The sequence below is a fragment of the Sceloporus occidentalis genome, unplaced genomic scaffold, assembly GCF_023333645.1.
Source record: "Sceloporus occidentalis isolate IW3139 unplaced genomic scaffold, rSceOcc1.0.p SCAF_8, whole genome shotgun sequence".
Classification (NCBI taxonomy): Eukaryota; Metazoa; Chordata; class Lepidosauria; order Squamata; family Phrynosomatidae; genus Sceloporus; species Sceloporus occidentalis.
In genome coordinates this window covers 42,412,079-42,432,125 of record NW_028316988.1, presented here as the reverse complement: position 1 = coordinate 42,432,125, position 20,047 = coordinate 42,412,079, and the positions used below count along the sequence as shown (strand labels likewise).

The 20,047-nt window shown below is 43.5% G+C and overlaps 1 protein-coding gene across 1 annotated transcript in view; it reads right to left on the bottom strand.

The window, feature by feature from the left end:
• LOC149308761 (neurite extension and migration factor-like) overlaps positions 1-20,047 on the bottom strand; it is a 179,081-nt gene that overhangs the window by 34,545 nt on the left and 124,489 nt on the right. Inside the window, exon 3 of the mRNA XM_089536417.1 lies at positions 11,423-11,567. The gene's annotated coding sequence lies outside the window, so the exon portion shown is untranslated. The remainder of the gene's footprint in view (positions 1-11,422; positions 11,568-20,047) is intronic.

The following is a 20,047-nucleotide window of genomic DNA, read 5'->3' as shown; positions in this document are numbered from 1 at the left end:
GATGTTTTGCAGGACAAAGGGTTTTTTTTAATGTAATGGGGGGGGGGGGGGGATGCGCAAGAACACTTGTTCTCCCTGCCCAGTAGGGGAAAAAACTTTTGAAGCTATTTGTTCTACCATGAAAGAACAAAACCAGCAAAGATTTACATCCCTACTGTGAACACGGAGCTGTCAGCATCTACCTCTCTTTGGAGCCGGTGCATGCCGCTTGCTGGCAATCCACAGTTGGCAGCCGAAGCAGCGCCGAGTCTCCCATTCTGCCATCTGGGAGATCGCTGCGCATCCCACGTTGCAGGCCCCAATTACCGACCTGGACCCATCCTCTTCTTGCGACTATTTTAATTGCACTATTGACAGGAACTCGGCTGACAGATCGAAGGAAGATTTTTCTTTCGCGTTTTTGCCCCTCCGCCCGCCCACCTCCCATTCATTCCACTAGGATGGAGAAATTTGGCGTTTCAGTGCAAAAGTAGGAAGCCGTTGCAGAACTCAAAGGGAAACATCAGACAAGCAAACAAAGAAAAGGTAGCTTTCCATTCAAAAGAAAGAAGAGAATGGTTTGTGGCGTATCATCAGCCCCCAAGAGCAGTACCAGCAATCTGGCCAAGCTCTTAAGATCTAAAAACACAGAAGGGGTTTTCTTTACTGCGGGCAAATGGCCTTCCTTGCTCCCTTCTTCGGAGCCATTCTTACTTACAAATAAATCGCTTTGTGATATGAATCGATGGATCGGTTCAGCAGCGGAGCGTGGTTCACACCACATTTGGCCCAATCGCATTTTCTTGCAGCAAAATCAAATTAAATAACCCACTTGTGGTTCACACTGATGAATGATTCGATTCAAAATGGATCCGCTCCAGCTGGCCAAAGGGCAAATTTAAATTGATTTCGATCCGCATCTGGTTCACACTTGCACGGAATTGACTGATCAAAAAGGCACAGAAAAAAATTGGCGTCAAAAAGACATGGGTTAAATGGGTCTAGCGTATGGTCTGCCCCTCTGAATCGCTGAAGCGATTCGGTTCAAGTGTGAACCAGGGTCATGTAAACCGCTTCAAATCCATCATTCACATATAGACCTAAATGGTATCTCCTTTTATTGGTCTGTGGCTGTAAATAAATATCCACTCTACATGCAGGCCAAGATGTAAAGGTGCACTTTGGTACCCAATTCCAGCAGAATCAAGAGTCTTCTTCCTTTCCCCTTTTCTCAGCATCCCTCTGGGGCACCAAAAACCTGCTCCAAAGAGGCCTGCAGACCCCCAAAGCAGGCGCTGAGGGTGTCCAGGCATCTTCAGGAGGGACTGGAGGTTACCGAATCTGGCGAAAGCAGTGGGATCCTCCAGTATGCATCACTAGATCCTGGCTTCAACATGTCTTTTATGAAGGCTGTAATTATAGTTTTGTGAGACAATGGGGTCTGTTTTTGGAAATACGTCCTGCAACAAAGTCACTTCGTGTCATTTAATTATGTGCTAATTTTTAAAATCTCCTCTGCGTCGTATAAGCAGCAATGTACTGATTCCGAGCTGCAGCTTGTCTGGCCGATGACATTTTCAAGCCAATTAGCAGGCACTGGGCTTCCCTCCCTCCTTTGGTCATCATGGATTTTAATGAAATCAATCCAGAGCAAAATCAAAGCTTCTACTGTAGTCTTGCTTCTTGCACTGCTAGTTTGAGAACCAGCCCTTCCCCCTTTTCCATTATGACTCCTTTAATGAAAAGAAAAACACCGTGTGGTCTTTTCTACGCACCCAGTATCTCTACTTGCTTATGCATCCGATTCATCGACCATGCATGCACCTGGGCACACCTGTAATACAGGGTAAACAGCATGGGAATATTCAGGTATATGGCGAGCACAAAGGGAACCAGTTTTATTTTCATCTCCTCTGCCGAAACCTCCCCCCGTCAGTTCTAAAAGCAATGGAACAGTCCACTATTTCAACTCTCATCCCCGAGAGAATTCTGCAGTTGAGAAAACTGGTTGAATTTGATTAAACCCTTGGATCCCCTCCAACATTTCCAGCTATTCCATCTGTAGAAAACACTCTCCTGCCACTTGGCACGCTGGTCGCATTAGCTGCCTTCTAAACCAGCAGCAGCTCTGCCTAATAATTTGGCATTTGCATGCTGCCTTGTAAATTACAACCCCTTGCATCCTTCGGTAGGAGGAGAAGAGCCTCCCCCCGGCTCTCTTTGCCGAAAATAGAGGCGTGGTCGGCAGGAAAAAAAATTGGAGAAAGAAAGCGTCTTTCTGCAAATGCGCCGCTTATGAAAATTAACGCAGGAGGGGTGGGACGGGCTGGAGAAGTTTAGCATAATGGAGGCAAACATGGGGAATGAACTTCACTCTTCCTCTTAGGCAAGGAGAGAAAAACACAGCACACAATGAGACCCGCTGCTGCAAACACCGCATTGTGTGTGGAGCTCTTCTGCTTGTTGACGCCTGTCAGTTTGTGCCAAGAGACAATCGGAGGCCGTGGCTGCCTGCACTAGCGCTGAAAACGGGGGGGGGGGGGGATGTTTGGTGCAGGAGAGATTCCCAAGAGATGTTTGTTCTTCAAAGCTTTCTCAGCCTTTCTTTATTGCACAGCAAACACACACAGGCACACAGAGATAAACATGCATCCACACAACCCTAGAAACTACTGAAAGGGTTGCGCCACATGTTGCAGAATCCTCCCCAGCAAGGCAACCCATGGGTAGAACTAAGAGTTCAACCTGTGCACATGGGTCGTCATCAGAGGTGATACATATGTGGTTCACACTCCTATGGAACAAATGGGAGGTGTAAGCTGGCACGGCTTCACAGTCCTTTGTGTACACAAAGGGATCGCTTTGCACATGCTGAAGTGCCCTCCATGTAAGATGGGGGTGGATAGGTGGGCAACTATGGAAGGCTATGGGACTACAGTAGCCCTCCAAGAGACCTTAGTTGTGCCATAGCCCCCTCCCACAAAACAACAACAGGGGATTAGTTTAGATGGCCTTCGCGGTCCCTTCCAACTTTTTAATTCCATGATGCCAAGCCCATAAGAAACTCTGAAGAAGCAAAATGGTATGAAGCAAAGGGAGGGCAGTCAGGGCGCAACAAGGACTATTCTGTTCTTCTTACAGGTTTTGCATCTATTGAAACTCTCTGGCTTCAGCCTGAATAAAGAAAAGCCACGCTAAGCATGAAATTAATCAATATATATATGTATCAACAAAGAACAGGCTGCAGGCTCTCCTGTGGAAGTTTCTACAGAGCCATTCCTCCGCCCCTGTTGCGTTTATATTTGCTCCTCACACACTCAACACTGCAGTCTTTTCATCCCTATACCGCTGTTGTTGGCCTTTACTATGTCTTTACACACCCTTTCTTTTTCAGAGGAAAAGCCAGCAACTATGGAAGCCTATGTCTGTTGGTTTTGGTGGCCCCTTGGTGGTCCTTGGGCAGCCACCTCGATATGGCAAGCGTAGGGTTATGAAGAGGCTTGTGGAGGGTAGGATTTGACAGGAATGCTGGAAAAAAATGAGTCTGGTCTTCCCAAGATGCAGAAAACACAAGCGTGCCAAAGCTAAGCAAAGCAAATGATTGCTAACACAACAGAAGGTCTGCAGTGCATAGAAAAAAGAGTCTAGAAATCAGATCATTATCAACATGTCTGTGACTGTGTGTCCTCCCCCATCTATACTTTAACACCATGTGAACTAAAGGTTTCCTAAGTCCACAGGATCATCTCCAATTCTGGAATAAAGAATCTCTTCCAGTCTTAACTCTAGCTCAATTTACAATACAGGGATAACAACACTAGCCTTGGAGTATTGTAAGGCAGGGATGGGCAGACTTACCAGCCTTGCAAGATCTACTTAAAACAAAACGACACCAAAATAAAATTAAAACCCTGAGATCCACCCATCAGAACCAGGTTGGACTAGAGTCTAATCTGCATTGCAGAAATAATGCAGTTCAACACTGCTTTAACTACCATAATTCAATGCTATGGAATTCTGGCATTTGAATTCCCCCCCAATATTTCATCTTCTCTCCTTGAGATATTTTGCCTTCTCTTCTTGACCAAGTGCTCCAATGCCACAACAAACTACAAATCCCAGGATTCCATAGGATGGAGTAATGACAGTTAAAGCAGTGTCAAATGGTATTATTTCTGCAGTACAGACTAGAACTAGGACCCTGGGAGCCAGGGTTTGAAGCCCCACTCACCCAAGGAGGGACCAAGCACAATTCCTATTCTCTCGGCCTCAGAGGGAGGCAAAGGCAATCCTCCTCTAAATAAATCCAGACAAAAGACCTGTGTTGTTGCTGTTGTTGTGTGCTTTCAAGTCGTTTCTGGCTTATGAGGACCCTATCATGTTTTTTTCTTGGCAAGGTTTGTTCAGAGGAGGTTTGCTATGGCCTTCCCTTGCGGCTGAGAGTGTGACTATCATGGCCAAGCTGGGAATTGAACTCTGATCTCCAGAGTCATAGTCCAATGCTCAAACCACAATGCCACACCAGCAATCATAAAAACCCTGTGATAGGGTTACTATAATCAGAGTTGACTTCAAGACACATACAATCTATCTTTAAATAACCAGCAGCCCTACCCAAAAAACAACAACATGGGAATCTGCTATTTGATCCCAATCTATCTTTTGCTCCTTTCTAGGATAAAATCTGGATGGACCTCATCCCTTGATCTCTATCTTTCCAAAGGTAGGAGGAGAGCCAACAGTAAATGCTGTTGGCCAAATCTGGTTTTGCTGGAAGGAAAGATGCAACCGACTACTAACTACAGCTGTAAACATTTGTGGCTGGCCATGAACTGCTTTGATCAATGATCTAAAAATACTAAGCATTATGATTATTACTGCTAGTGGGAAAGCAGAGGAAATATAATTTTATCTCACCATTCCCCTCCCCTCCTCATTCTTTTAATGCCTTTTCCTTTTAAATAGATACATGTGCAGATAAACTGGGGGGGGGGGGGATCTGACAAATAGATGTTATCTACTCGCTTGCCATAACTGGAAGGCAACATGAGACCAATGCATTCAATTATAAAACAACAGACGTCTAAATTGTGAAAGCAGAACATGAAAGAAGCCTTAAGGAGGTATATCTATTTATGTCAGAATGGGAGAACAGTTGCACCAGGCATATACAAAACCTTTCCAGTCGTAACTGTGGTTATTTCCAAGCTCTGACAAATAGCAGAACTGCACTTTGCCCCTATTATATTGGAAAAGCCAATGTTCAGCTTTTTACCGAAAACTGGGATTCTCTCAATTGCTCTCGTGTATGTTACTGCAAGTCCCAGTATATATATATATATATATATATATATATATATATATATATATATGGGATTTATATATACAGTGTGTGTGTGTGTGTGTGTGTGTGTGTTATATGGGATTCACTAGCACAGAGACAATTCTCGGTCAAGTAGGTAGCCTACCTGCAAAGCAAAGGTATCACTATCTCAGCCATCCACAAAAAAGGGATTGGTTTTTTGAGTATTTTGGATTTCATAATTTTGGATAGAGGAGCCTGTATACTATCTGTGCCATACATCTTCCCCATCACACTGAAGTAATGGGCAGAGGGAAAGCAAAGCGTTACATGACTTTTTGTCCTGCACAGCAAGCTCCCCGCCAGTTGCGCTTCCCTTAACCCACATAGTTCCAGAGACAGGGCAGGTGGATCTCTCGCCTGTCTGGCTGAGCAGCTCTTGATAGAGGAAACCCTCCTTTCTTTCTCTGGGGGAAGGGAGATCTCTCCGCAGCCCATGTTCAGCCATGCATACGAGGCTGGCTGGCTTCTCAGCAGAGGAGCAAAAGGGCAAATGAATCACATTACATTCCATGAATAAAGGCCCAGGCTTAATGCACAAGCTGCTTAATGGCTACATTTTCAACAGGCTGGCGAAAGCATCATTTCATTTCCAAAGGCAGTGTTTCTCTCTCATACCCATTTGGCTGTTTAAAAAACCCAAATTGAGAGCTGAGAGAAATCTCCGAGCTTCTGACAGAAGCCAGGGGCAACCAAAGGGTGGTCCTGGGGCCACAGCCAGTCCCCACGGCTGATTTTGTGGCCCTCCATTTGCTCTCCCCTGACCCCAATGTACTTTCAATAAGAAAAGGGTGATTTGCTTCTGGAAATCTCTAGGTGCAGCACCTTTTCACCTTTTGGGTGGACATTTATTATTTTAAAACACCATTTTTCAAAACAAGAAGGGTACTTCCATGTTTAAATATTAGAAGGGAGACCATACTGAGGATGGAGCACACTTGTTTTCTGCCACTCCAGAGACTAGGACATGGAGCAATGGATGCAAACTGCGGGGAAAGAGATTCCAACTAAACATCAGGAAGAACTTCCTGATGGTAAGAGCTATAATCCATAGGAAAGAACGTATATAAGAACGACTATAATCCATAGGAAAACAGTCCCATACAGTTCACACCCATTTGTTTCTACACGCATGACTCAGACCTCCAATTTCTTAGTTGCAATTCAGACTGCAAATTTCCTTCCCCGTCCCACTCACTGTGGGCCACCATGATGTTCCAGTTTGACTGTTGGACTAGGACTTCAGAAGACCATGGAAACCCACTGGGTGATCTTGGCAAAGTCAGCTTGGTCACGTCTGCCTTACAGGAATGCAATAGCAAATTTCTTCTGATATCATCTTGCCAAGAGAACCTTATGAATGATTTATTGTTATCTGCTGTCCAGGAGGCTTCAACCTATGGTGACCCTATGAATGAGAGACCACCAAGACCACCGGTCATCAGCAGCCCTGTTCAGTCCTGCAAACAGGGCTCTGGCTTCCTTGAGTCAATCCACCCGCACTTTGGTCTTCTTTGTTCCTTACTTCATTCCATTTTACCAAACATTATCATGTTTTCCAATGAATCGTGTGTTGTCGTGATATGTCCAAAGTGTAACAGTCTCAGTTTAGTCACCTTAGCTTCTAATAGAGTTCACGGTTGATTTACTCAGAGACGTATTTATTTGTCTTTTTAGCGGTCCACAGACTCCACAGAATGTCCTCCAGTAGCACATCTCAGTTGATTTTCTTCCTATCAGCTTTCTTCACTGCCCATCTTTTACAACCAAACACAGAAATTGTGAACACTATGGCATGGGCAATTCCGACTTTAGTGTTTCATGATGTATCTGTACACTTTGCCTATGAATGATAGGGTCATCATAAGTTGGAGCTGACTTGAAGATAGGAACAAACAAGAACAAAGAGAAGAACAATCCCTTCTTACTAACAGCCCACTTGCTTATCAAGCAATGATCCCCACTCAATGCAGGTGGATTATCAAGAGGAACTAGAAACCATTATTGTTATCTCCTCAAGTCCCCAGAAACCCATTACTGTTATTTTAGGGAAATCATGATGAAAGGCCCACTCAGAAGAAGAAAACCAGGATGTCCAAACTCACAATGCCACAACGTGTTTCACCACCGAAATTTGTAACTTCTGACATGATATGCATATTTATCCTAATACTCTGCAGAAGCATCTATCGCCTCCGTGCTTCTATCCTCATGCACTAGGCTCAGTTCCCAAAGGAAAGTGATGGCACAGAGTTAAGAGTGGATTTCCAAGAAACAGGGGTGCACACTTTGTCCATAAGGGACTGAAGGAGCCACGACAAACAAGAGAATGTGTTATCCAGAAGGAGAGGCATGCAACTGTCAGATGAAGAAGGACGGAGTGCGAGGTGTCCAAAATGTCAGCTTCTCTGCCAGGTCCCTGAACAACCGCCATCTATCAACATTATCATAGTCTTGCAGTTCATTGATGCTATGGCTGCAGTACATTAGTAGCGTCATCACTGAAGGGAAAGGGCAAAATTAATCCACTTTCAGTCTGCACCAGAGCAAGGGAGGAGCAAAGGAAGGCTGGATATCCAGCACTTGGTTTGTCAAAGGATTTTTCTCAAGTTCCTTCCATTTTCTTATGCAGTTGTGCCAGCACTAAAGCGGCGGCATTGGGGAAAAGCATCCAAGGTTTCACCAAGGAAACGGCCCCATTCCACAAGAAGACCCTGCTTTCAGGACGGGGAAAGAGACATGTTGCTGCTTTGCAAAGGCACTTCAGATGAGCACTTGAGTGCTTTTACTCAAGAGTGGTAAATTCTGAAGCTGTTTTATTTGGGGGTACTAGAAATGGAGAAATATGGAGACTGAATTCAATGGGGTATACTTCTGAATGAGTGAATACAGGCTTGCAACCTTTCTTGCGGGGGGATTTTGAAGTGTGGAAAGTAAACAGAATCAAGTCTGTTCTCACTAGAGTAAGGGAGACATGCCACACAATGGGAGAACCATTAAAGAACAGCAATTGGGCCACTGTTTACTCTGTTTACTCAGGGGATACCAATTTAATTTTCACCTCTTGAGTCGCCTCTTATATTTTAAGCACCCATAAAAGGATCTCTATTTTAATTGTATATATGCCACTCAAGCAGTCTGTATTTTTTTTAAAAAAGCAGCAGACATATCCGGCAGAACTTGAGGGAAAGGACTTTTTTGAACAACAGTTCAATTCTGCAAACTGTAGTCCGAAAGAGGTAACATTTCCAAACTGTGGAATAAATCGCAGCCAAGCAACCTAAACCAGATTGTTAATGAAGATGACTTAGCAATCATACTTTGCAAAAGCACAGATGAAGATCACCTTCTTCCCAAACCAAAACTGGAGGGACATCTCACTCTCCCGGCAACAACATGAGACAGTGGGCCCTTGGTATCTGATGGGGTTTGGTTCCAGGACCCACCATGGATTCCAAAATCAGTGGATGTTCAAGTCCTATTAAATACAATGGCCTGGTAAAGTTGTGTGTCCCGTATATAAAATGGCAAAATCAAGGTTTGCTTTTTGGGGATTTCTATATTTTAAACATAGTTTTAAGTTGCGGGTGGTTGAATCCATGGATAAAGAATCCTTGGATACAGAGGGCCTACTGTAATTGCTTTCAGGGTATAAGGTATATATGAAACATAAAGACAAATGTTTTTATGGCAGCCAAGTAAAGGGTGAGCTTTTCTTATCTGAAATGCTTGGGACCACAACTGTTCTGGATTTTGGATTATACTGAGGGCTGACTGTACAATGGTTTGAGTGCTGGACTTGGACTCTGGAAGACCAGGTTTTAAATTTCCAATTGGCCCACAATGCACAACAACAACAAAAACAATGACCAAAGGATCACTTTCAGGGTGTGCAAGTGAGTAAGAATTACCTGTCCTACATTTGAGGACTGGTAAATCTCCTGACCATCACACAATGGGAGAGATTGTGTGATCTGCCCAGAACTGAAACAGATCATCCCAGAACAAATAAGCAAGTAGAGATCCAGTGGCCAGCCTCCCTCTGAATGAGTTTTTGTGTCTCCATACTTGAAGTCTCACAGCACACTATGCTGATCTGGTGGGAAAATAGTTGACAAATCACGAAGACAAAGGTTTATTCCCACCCTTCTGCCTGAAACATAATAGGCTCAGTCCATCAGTTAGAACACAATGCCCCCAAAAGACACCAAAAATAATATTTTGCTATTGGTATACATGCTGCAGATGGTGCGCCAGATGAAGATCAATCCACTAATCACATTTCCTACAATGAAGGCCTCTCTCCTTGCAGCGCCATTATTTCCTCATATTAGACTCACAAGCAAAAATCTAGGTTGCATCCCAGCCAGAAGCCTCGCATGAACAAACTCTACTAAAATGGGAATTAATAAATTAAAAAGCTGAAAACTTCAGATGACCTGTTGAGCATCAACCCAGCATCGGCATAAAAACAGGTCTGGGAGCATCTGAGACATACTGGGAATAGAGGTACCATTCAAGAAAACAAAGATATAGCAGGACAAAAGTGATTAGAAAATGGGTTCTTAAGGTTTTATAACTGTATAAAGCATTTATCAGCCACCTCTCCAGCTCTCAGGGTTGTTCACACTAACAAACTGATCAAATAAAAGACAGTTTCAATAACCAAACAACAAAGATGGGGGATGGAGAGATCACTACAAAATGTTGATAAAGCAGCTAACTAGCCAAATAAGGCCAAATGGAAGAGATGTGGCTTGCAGCTCATTCAGAATGAGTGGAAGATGGGGAAATTCTGGATCTCTTGGAAAGAGGTCATTCTATGGGCTGTTGATGTGAAAAGTCTGCTTTCTCCCTGCAAGAGGTCTTATTCTGCACGTCTTCCAAAGCAATGGTAAAGCGTAAATAGATACCCTCATATGTTTAGAGTTCAGCTCATCTGGTCTCTTTGCTGACTACTAGACAGTCATGCACAATGTGGAAAGAGTAGGCAATTTGATACTACTTTAATCTCCACAGCTCCATCTTTAGGAATCCTGGGACTTCTAGCATTTGATGTATAGTGGGCCCTTGGTATCTGCTGGGGTTTGGTTCCAGGACCCCCAAATCCATGGATAAACGAATCCCATTAAATACAATGGCATAATCAATTGGTGTCCTTCATATAAAATGGCAAAAATAAAGATTTGCTTATTGGAATTTATATTTTTTGGAAATATTTTCAATGCTTGAATCTGTGGATAAAAAGTCCATGAATATGGAGGTCTGACTATGCTTACAATTCTATGCTAGAAAATTCTAGTACAACCCTTGAGCTACAGTTTTTTGGGCTAACCCAACTAACCCTTGAGCTACATTAGGTAATTCTAAGTGCCACAAACTACAAATCCCACGACTCCTTAGGATGTAGCTGTTACGGTTAAACTGTGCCCTGTAGATATACTCAGGATCATCAGCTCCCAAATTCTTGCAAGAATAATTCGTTTGGATACGGAGCAATTTACTGGCCAGATGCAACTGCCACAAAAAACGCCACCACTTCAGAAACAGATTTTATTTTGAAGATCCAAAGAAGAGACCTCTGTAATTAAAAAAAACCACTTGTCCAGACATCTAGAAAATGTTAGACACTGTAGTCATCATTTCATTAATCAAATGAGCTCCGATGCTGTAATATTGCACCCAACGCTGCTTCTCAATCAAGTCCGGCCCTCCAATAACAGTACTGCCATTTGTCTACAAAGATGTCACAGTTGCAATACACAGCCTCTGCTCCAGAGGCTTAAGAGAACCATGTTTTTGGATCACAACTGCCAGAACCATCTCCAGGTAGCATGGCCGGTCAGAGTTATAGTCCTAACAACAACAGCAGCAGCAACAACAACAATTTTCCTGCTCTCTGATACTAAGCACATGACTGGATTTGTTTTTTAAAGGGAGCAATGATGGTGATGGTGGCAATGATACCATCCAGCTAGCAAATGTCTACAATGCAGATGGGCAAGGACAAGCTTGGAGGAGCTATAATGCCCCAAAGTGGTCTGCTTCCCAAAAAACCTTCAGGGCTTTCCTTTGCCTTACCTTTCAAAATTACTTCATTTTCTCCTTCCTTCGCAGGTGGTTTCACGAGGCCCCTCTCCTCCTAAAATTCACGTTCTCGGCTTTTAGAGCGACGAAGAGCAGAACGGAAGGGTTTTCTGTAACCGATGCAGGAGACTGAAGGTGACTGTAAGACAAAAAGGAGGAGGAGAAGAAAAGGCAAGCATCTTAGTGCAAAAATTGCCCTTTTGCTGCTTACAGATCAAGTTAAATTAAATTAATGCTATCAACACAAATGCCTCCTACTGCTTCTATCACCACATACAAATACCACAGCTGTCAAATGAAATGCAGCTATCATGGATACAGCGGGGAAGGAGGGGAGATCATTGGCAAAAATAAAAACATACCAGACACAAGGATGCTTGGCAGAGTTCAAAGGAAAACAAGGGCCACATCCATGCAAAGGTGATGCAAAGATGAGGACCCTCCTCTTCCTCTATTGAGGAAAAACATGTTATATATCTCTTGAACGGACCATTAAAAGCTCTGCCCAATATCCTCTTGGCCGTAACAGTATTGTGGTTGAAACCTGTGTTCTCCCAATCCATCCCTCTTTTGCCATTGCATTTAGGGATGCCCAGTCAAAATCCCATCCATGATAGGAGAGGCACAGGGCCACATTTAGAAATATTCAAAATTACCCAAAATTTCAAAATCTTGCGTTTCTGAATGTGATTTTAATTTTATTTTCACTGTGACATTTGAAACGTGAGTGGCTTGGGCTTGCTGGCATCTCCCCATTGTTTTGATTTTTAGCAGGTATCAAATATGAAATAAACTGTCAGCTGTCAAAGACTAAATATTCCTGCATGTTGTCTATCAAATGCTGTCAGCGCATGCTGCCTATCAAATTCATTTAAATACCATTATATAGTAGCTATCATATATATATACAGTTAAATGTCGGCTATCAAATATTGCTGGATGTCAAATGCAGACATCAAATGTTCAGGAGATATTTGAGCACTGGAGATATCTGGAGAGGATGCGACAGAAGCATCCATAAAGGAGGAGTTTGGGGACTAAATTCATCTATCCTGAAATTTTTCTCAGATGGGAGATTTTCTGGGAGACCCATGGATGGCATTCTGAGCTTCTCAAGCCTTTTTCTAATCACTTTTGTCCTGTTACATCAAGGAGGTATGTGCAATAAACAAACCAATGGGGCAAACAAATGGACAACATCGTCTCACCATTGTATCTCCAACATCATACAGAAAGCTAGGCCCTTGATTACGGCTGCATCTGCACTGCAGAATTAATGCAGTTTGACACTGCTTTCACTGTCATGGCTCAATGCTATGGAATTTTAGGATATGTAGTTCTGTGAGATATTTAGCCTTCTCTGTCACAGAGCACTGGTGCCACAACAAACTACAGATCCCAGGATTTCATGAGATGGAGCCATGGCAGTTAAAGCCATGCCAAAGGGCATTAATGCTGCAGTGCAGATGCAGGCAAAGATGGCCCTGCTTGACTGGGTGATTTTCCAAGCTGAAGCACAAAAGAAGAACATTTCGTTTCTAAAGTCTGTGAAAGATATAAAGAGATCTTCTGATGTATGGCAAGATCTAAATATTTAAACAAGCAAGCAAGCAGCTGGTCCATCAATCTTGCTCTTTAGGAAAAGCTCTGGTTTCTTTGGGTTTTTAATATACTGCGGCTCCTCGGTTTTTGTTGGCTTGGCTTATGTTTTCTGGGCTTCATTATGTTTTCATGGCATTTCACTATAGCTGGCTCTACTTTAAATCAGTGGCAATTGGCGATTTGCAGGGCTCTGCTGTTTCAATGTGTTACAGCCGCTCTGCTGCTTTTATTGTTTGATTGCTAGACCAAATGCACAATTTTATCGCGTTTTAGCAGTTCTGTAGTCTACTTGGGGATTATTTTGTAAAGAAAAGCAGGTGAAAAATAATACACAATAATTTTTGGTTTGCTTTTTTTAAAAAAAACCAGTTTGAGTGATACACATTTCCTTTGGGTTCCTGTAAATTGGCATGGGAAGTCTAGAATCTTGGAAAGTGGCATAGAAATAGATGAAACAAATGAGGATCCTGATCAAGTATGGTAACTTACGACAGCCCTTCTCAGCCTGCTGCCCTCCAAGGAGGATGGAGCTGGGGATGATGGGAGATGTAGTCCAACACTTCTGGAGGGCACCACATTTGGAGATGTCTCCAATTATCCAGTGCTACCAGTCATACTGCCTATCTTGCTAACATAACTGCTTCACCAAACTAAGGCCTTGTTCCCTTTGTTTTTAGCTGTAGGGCACTGATCACTTGGTTAATAAGAGTCCTCCATCCCAGACCCTGTGATACACCTGTTGAATTATGCAAAAACGGAGACTCATAAATAATGGCTCACAATGGCAAGGGCAGCATTGATCTGCAAATGTACTTAACATGGTTCTGTTGCAAAGAGCCCTTGGAATTCTCCACAAGGCTGGAAGCGTCAAACTCGGGCGTGCCACACGCAAAAGGCATGCCAAAACGAAGACAGCCTGCTTGATTTGCCGAAGATCTCTCAGAAAAGTAAATGGCAGAGCTGGGAAGAGAGCCCAAGACGCCTCACTAGCAGCAGATAAGGTGCCACACAGGAGCATGCTGGCATATTGCTGGCTGCCTTAAACAGAAGCGTTATTATTAGCAACGACATGATTTCCTATACTTGCAGCAATAAATTAAGTGTGTTTTGTTGTTGCTGCTGTTTTGTGTCCAGCTGGAGGAAAAGAAATTTTTTTTTGGTGGGTTTTTTGGGCTCTGTGGCCATGCTCTAGAAGAGTTTACTCCTGATGTTTTGCCAGCATCTGTGGCTGGCATCGTCTGTAGTGTCTCACCGCAAGAGCATTTGCACAACTACTGTCTGCTCCGGTGGGGACTGTGCAGGAGAAATTACAGATAGATTATGTGCCACGTTGATTTATGGAAGAGATTTTCCAACCCAGGTAGCAAAAGACCTTAGGCCAGCGGCTCTGGCTTGGTGCAAAGGTACCGGCTGCGTGTACAAATCTCCACACTGCTTCCACCTTTTGGCCCTGATGGAAGATTGAAGGCTCTGAGATATCTACAAATTGCTGACCTTCCGGGGAATGAGTGACAGGAAAGATTTTTCCTCTGCTGATGCCAGCATATCCAGACCCAGACAGCAGACAAATAAGAATTCAGGTCCGAGAACCTGTCTGTCACTGGGACTAAATTAGCCACGGAGCTGTTTTCAAATTTCCTCTGCGCAAGTGGACTTCCAGAGCACATTTACAAGTGACATTCTGAGTAGGGTTCCCTCTCCTTTTCTCTTCTAAACACGACGGCATGAAAGCAGGGAAACCACCTTTTGAAACAGACACATTTGGACGGTGGAGGGGGAAAATAGAGATGTTACATGCAATGCAATGCCCCCAGCTCTTCGTAACATCTGAAACGAACTTGGGGGCCTGATCCACTCAGGTCCTGGCCCAACCGCTGATGTGACAACAAGCCGGCAGCTTTGCTGGTTGCATGCAGTGGATATATGGATGCAGAAACCAAAAGTAATTTCGATACATTTCTTACACAGCCCTTCAGCCATGGAAGAGAGATATAGCTAAGTGTATATATGGTATCTTGGGGTATCAAGTGAAATCCCGCAAACTTTGGGTCACAGTATGTGGCAGACTAATAAACAGCTATTCTTCCCTCTAGGAGTGGGACAAGGAAACCCATGAAGCTATGGAGGGTTTATACCCAGCTGCCATCCAAATTTCAGAAGGTACTCTTGAATTCACAGGCTGGGAAGGGACAATCTCACTCTTTCTCATGCCACAAATAATGAGTCCTAGTCAATGATAAAACTAGCATATGATTTTGTGAATCACCTCCCTTCCTCACTGCTTTCCTCGTTTTTAAATGATGCATTTGTACTTGCATTTTTAAAAAGGCATTCATACTTCTCTCACATAGAGAATCAGGCACAGAAGAAGAAGAAGAGGTGGCCAACGTTATCTACTATGAGTGGGCCGAAATCTTTACCTGGTTAAATTAAATTGATTTTAAACCTTCCAATCGAGCCAATAAAGTGCCCCTGATTAACTAAGTACAGATGAATCCTACGGAGAGGGAGGGGAAGGCAATTCTTGCCAAAGGGACCACCAGATCCAAAGTTGTGCCATGCCATGCTGTCCTTCCCTTCCTACAACCACTGGTTCCAACAGGAGGAGAATATGATACATATAGGCATATTTTCCCCCATTCCAGGGATGTGTCCAGAGAAGTTGGGGGCTTTGGGTCCAGTAGATCTGAAGCTTTCTTTGATTCATCCTCTCCTTTTGCCCTCAGCAATGGAAAAGAAACTGCACCGGCAGCCTTTCCACCGCCATTACTATGGGGAGGCATTCAAGGGGACAACTCCATCCATGTCCATGTGGGAAAGAGTACTACATCTAATGGCCCACAGCATTCCAGGGATCATAAGACTGCAACCTTAAAAATCATGATGCATTGCTAACACAGTTACTTACAACAATTGCATAACCACCACAGAAAAGGCTTTCCCTACTCTATGCAAAAACAGAAGAATGTCTCTCCTAATGTAAGGCCCCCCACGAAAAATGTATATATGTAAGTTGTATATGAAACATAAATGGATTTCATGTTTGGATCTGGGTCCCCATCTCCAAGATATCTCATTATGTATAACCAAATATTCCAAAATCCATAAACTCCAAAATCCAAAGTGCTTCTGGTCTCAAGCATTTCGGATAAGGGAGGCTCAACCTGTTTCAGGAAACTGGCTATTTTATGAACCCGATTCAAAGAAGCAGATGGACAGCTACCCTGTGTTTATACAGCAGCAGAAACAGATCCGAAAAAAAGCCATCTCTGCACACATGACTGCATCGGTTTCCCTCCACCGTGGAAGCCTACTCCGTCCTCCCCCTTCCAGCCACCCATTTTAGCTACATTATTTTGATTCCTCGCTGCATAAAACCGTCCCCTCCTTTTCCGACGCCAAACCCAGCCTTTCTTGAGCCAGGACTGGAGAGAACCGCATCGACGGTGAGGAAGAGCGCCATCAGCAGATAGAGACAAGTTGAAAACAACCTGAGGTTTAAGCATTCTGTGTCAGCTTGACACACAGGGGAAATAACCCTTTAATCCAACGCAGTGTATTTCATTTACTGCAGCGTTATCCTGCCTGAAGATGTTATGAAAGGCATCCCCGGAGAGAGTTGAGGCTTAAAAAATATCCAGAGTTTGAACTTAATTCCGCCATTCCAAAATGCTGTCGCAACGGCAGATGACCTTTAGCATCCTCCCATGCCAGGAGCAGTTGTGCCTCATAATGTCACGCCAAATTATATATGGCTCCCATTCATTCACATGTGCTTTGTGTTTGGCTGGGGCTTAAAAACAACAACCAAGAATGAAGGAGAAATGAATCCTCCTTTATTATGACCATCTGTCATTACTACTGTTGAACCTGCAGAAGCATCAGCCTCACACAGGGAATCCCCACCAGCAGCAATGCAAGAAGCGGATACCTGAAGTGTGCTCACAATCCAAGGATTAAAGTCTTCAAGACCCCAAAGGCTTCCGTGACCAGGCAAAAGAAGGACCAGGCAATCCCAATTTCACAGAAGATGTTGCAAGCCCCAGAGCAATGCTCAAGGTCCCCAAAAGGCTAATCCCTCAAGGTGGAAGCCACTAAAGGAAATCTCCCCACCCAAAAGAGAGAATCCCCAACTATATTGCATTACCTGTTACCACCACAATGAAGTATCTTCCCTTTAGAAGGATTGTAAACCCTTTAGAAGGATTGTACTGTACACTACATCCAATGGCCCACAGCTTTCCAGGGATCACACGACTGCAACCTTGCACTGCATGCATTGATGCTAACTGAAGAACATGGGTATCCATGTTAATGTTGATTTGTTCAACTATTTGCTTTCTTATTTAGAATGGTGGTAGGATTCAGAGACATGGCCATGCTAGTCTGGATTGAATATCAGTCTGCAAAGGGATCTTGCAGCACCTTTGAAACTAACTGTGCAAAAGAGGCTGTAGCATGAGCTTTCATTGACTTGGTTTCTTTCCTCAGAGGCATCTAAAGCTACAAAAGCTTATGCTACAACTTCTTTCTCACAGTTAGTCTTTTGTTACCATAAGTAAAAAGCCCCTAAAACTAAGAACTCATTGCAAGTTTTCATCCATTGTTACTCAAAGCCAGATGACCACTCAAAGAACTACAGATATAGGTATGCAACCTGATCTTTCACTCCAACCTCTCCATCCAACCAGTCTGATAACAAAACCCAGGTTGGCATTGCCATCGAGGGGCAGAGCTGAGTTGGCAGCTGTCTTTGCATTTGCTGAGCTATCATTCAACAGCAGAACTTTAAAACCTAGAAAGAAGATGGCAGAACACTCAGCCTGAGAGAAGAGACTGTGAAAAGAACTGGAAACAAGCCCAGCTCCTAAATATCTAAATAGGCATCCTCCCAGAAAAGGGCCTTGTCACACAACACAGTTATAGCACTATTATTCTACTTTAACTGTCATGGTTCCATCCTATGGAATCCATAGGGGCTTGTAGTTTAGGGAGGTGTATTTACAATTCTTTGCCACAGAGCAGTACTAATGCCTATCTAAATGACATACCCAAGGATTCAATAGGAAGATGCCATGACTGTTAATAGTGTTATAATTCTGCAGTCTGAATGGGCCCACCATTACATCTCCCACTGTCCACTATACATACCATTGAAATACCTAGGAACTCATAAATTGGTTCCTATATACAACCCAGACACTTAATCCAGCACCATACTTTGGTTCTACAGATACCTCCAACTCCCTTCAGTACAAAATAAATCCATCAGTAACCATTGCAGCTTTGGGCAAGATAGAAATAAACCACTACATAAGCCACTTGCAGCTGCCATACTGCAAATCTAACAGTTTCCTGGGTTTATTTATTTATGTATAAATGATTTAGCTCTGAAAGCAGGGTTCATGCAACAATAATATAGCATACAATGAACATAAACACCCCAAGATTAAAATACAATGTTGACACTGTCCACGAAATAGATGGTACGTCAGGTTACATGGGGAAGGCTTGCAAAATATAGGCCAGGTTTCAACATTTCAGAGGGGAGAATATTCCACATAGTGGATGCTACAAGATTAAAAGACTTGCTCTAAAACACTACAGAATATACTAACCTACCCTTTACAGTGATTCCCAAATTTTGGTTCTCCAGGTGTTTTGGGGCTTTGACTCCCAGAAGCCCCAGCTAGCTTGGCCAACATTCAGAAACTCTGGGAGTTGAAGTCCAAAACACCTGGAGGACCAAAGTTTTGGAACCACTTTAGAATATACCAACCCTTCCTCTAGAATTATGAGTGATATCCCCCTCTTTCACCAAGATCCACCTTCTAAAACAAAGCTAGCCCTGTAAGGATCACCCCTATAGCCACAATCCATTGATGGCAGATCCTTCCAGGTGGTTATGACTTTACATCCCACCTAAAGCAAACTCACAAGATGCCTCGCAAGACCTCCAGAAGTCTGTAGGCCCACCACTCTCTGCCCCATCTTCTCAAGAATCAGTTCTTCATCCAAGTCATTTGCAACTGCTGTTGTACAGACACTGCTGTTTCTTAAAAGGTTTCATGGTGCGATATGCACAGCTCTATGGACCTCCTTGCTAAGGAAGGGGAGACGGACCTCTGTGACCTCCATATGCTATCCAAAAGGCACATTCGTTTCTGCTTCGGTTTCCAGTCCTATCAGCAGGACCTACAGGAGACCATGGCATTGGGGTAACTCTCTGGAGACTCCTTTCCTTTTCCATCTGCTCAGTCTTGATCATTTTATTAATGTAACTACTGTTGTTGTTGTTGTTGTTGTTGTCTATTTTGGATTATGACCATAAGTAAATACAGTGGACCCTTGTTATACGCTGGGGTTTGGTTCCAAGATCTCCCGTGTATAACAAAATCTGTGTATGCTCAAGTCCCATTATATATAATGACAGAGCAAAATGGAGTCCCTTATAAAAAATGGAAAATCAAGGTAAATTTATACTTTTTTGGAACATTTTCAAACCGTGTATGCTTGAATCCATGTATAAAAAATCCGTGTATAAGAAGGGCGACTGTAAATGAAACAAATGAAATGTTGTAGTTGTCTTGTGCCTTCAAGTTGATCTCCTTGGGGTGTCTTTTGCAAGATCTCTTCAGAGGAGATTCGTAACTGCTTTCCTCTGAGGCTGAGGCAGAATGACGTGCCCAAGTTCACCCAATGGGTTTCCATTTCTCAGCAGGGATAGGGCCCAGAGTCTTATTCCAACGCTCAGACCACTACACCAGGTTGGCTTCGGGGTTTTGGACAAGATTTCTTCAGAGGAGGTTTGCTGTTGTCTTCTTCTGAGTATGAGAGAGTATAACATGACCAAAGTCACCCGGTGGGTTTCCATGGCTGTTGTTGTTGTTGTGTTCCTGCAAATCATTTCCAACTCATGGTGACCCTATCATGGGGTTTTCTTGGCAAGACTTGTTCAGAGGAGGTTTGCCATTGCCATCCTCTGAAGCTGAGAGAATGTGACTTGCCCCGATCACC